The sequence below is a fragment of the Plectropomus leopardus genome, chromosome 3 (assembly GCF_026936395.1).
Source record: "Plectropomus leopardus strain MGB_pleo_1.0 chromosome 3, ASM2693639v1, whole genome shotgun sequence".
Classification (NCBI taxonomy): domain Eukaryota; kingdom Metazoa; phylum Chordata; class Actinopteri; order Perciformes; family Serranidae; genus Plectropomus; species Plectropomus leopardus.
In genome coordinates, this window is record NC_142178.1 from 6,021,026 (window position 1) to 6,022,248 (window position 1,223).

A 1,223-nucleotide genomic window follows, 5' to 3' on the forward strand; every position below is an offset into this window, starting at 1 on the left:
CTTTTAAAGTTCTGCTGTATTTTTTTTTACCTGAGTCTGTGGACATTAGTTACACTTCACTGTATTCTGTCACAATATAATGTAATGTAATCGCTGAAGTGTGGAAGATTATTATAAAAAAGTGTAACGAATGAATGTACCCTACTTACATTTTATCATCAGTGAGCAAAGATGTCCGTTCCATTTTATTGCTCAGACAACCACGGTCTTCATGCACGCCCCTTCGATAGCTCAGTTGGTAGAGCGGAGGACTGTAGGTGTAATACGCAGTGATCCTTAGGTCGCTGGTTCGAATCCGGCTCGAAGGAGGTTCCTTTTCTCGTTTAGTCTGAAGTTGACCTATGTAGTGTATAGAAGTGCAGAGACATTTCACAATTATCGAAGTACTGAAACAAAAGCCAATCGCTTCAAACCCTACACAGCTTCTAGGAGGTATGATATGTCCTAATAATTATAATAATAATAATAACAAAATTGTTTGATTAGAGTCCAAATATACTGCATGTTTACATCAGTCACTGCTACAGTTTGTAACTGTACTCTCGCTGTGGTTATTACAGATTATATAATATTGTGTCTGTTTTTACTGTAATTGCTGCCAACCCACTAAGGCCCGATGCCATTTAGAAAACGCTAGAAAATGCACTTACACTCAACCACTTGAAACCTTTATAAAGATGTGTTGTCTTTTGGAATGCCTGGTATTACATATGCTGAAATGTTTAAAGAAAACTACAAAAACGATGTTCCCTGACCGGGAATCGAACCCGGGCCGCGGCGGTGAGAGCGCCGAATCCTAACCACTAGACCACCAGGGACAGTCATAGCTTTGTAATAGACGTCCTATCATAAACGTTATAATGCCAAAGCGCGATACGTTGAAGAAATACTGTATATGACAGAGCTGTTTGTCCTCCAAAATGGCAAGAAAACGTCATACTATAGTATGTCATCCGAAATGGTAGAAAAACTTTATATTATAGTATGTCATCCAAATGGCATAAATACATTATACTTCGGTATATTGTCCAAAATGGCATTAGACAGGATTAAACTGTCATTGTGCCTCATATAATGTTTATTGCACATTTTAACAAAACATACTCGATATTTTTAAAGCACAAAGTCATATCATCCAGTTGATCCCAAAGCTGGGCACTGACAAAGGCTCAAGGTGTGGTGGGACATACAAAGACAGCCAGAAATAAAGAGAAAAACTGAAG

General features: G+C 38.3%; 2 non-coding genes across 2 annotated transcripts; one reads left to right on the forward strand and one right to left on the reverse strand.

Moving 5' to 3' along the window:
* Positions 1–220: 220 nt before the first annotated feature.
* Positions 221–308, forward strand: trnay-gua (transfer RNA tyrosine (anticodon GUA)). The gene is given in 2 exon segments: positions 221–257; positions 273–308. It is a non-coding gene; the product is annotated as a tRNA-Tyr (tRNA).
* Positions 309–746: 438 nt separating this feature from the next.
* On the reverse strand, positions 747–818 carry trnae-cuc (transfer RNA glutamic acid (anticodon CUC)). Its single transcript has one exon. It is a non-coding gene; the product is annotated as a tRNA-Glu (tRNA).
* Positions 819–1,223: the final 405 nt, after the last annotated feature.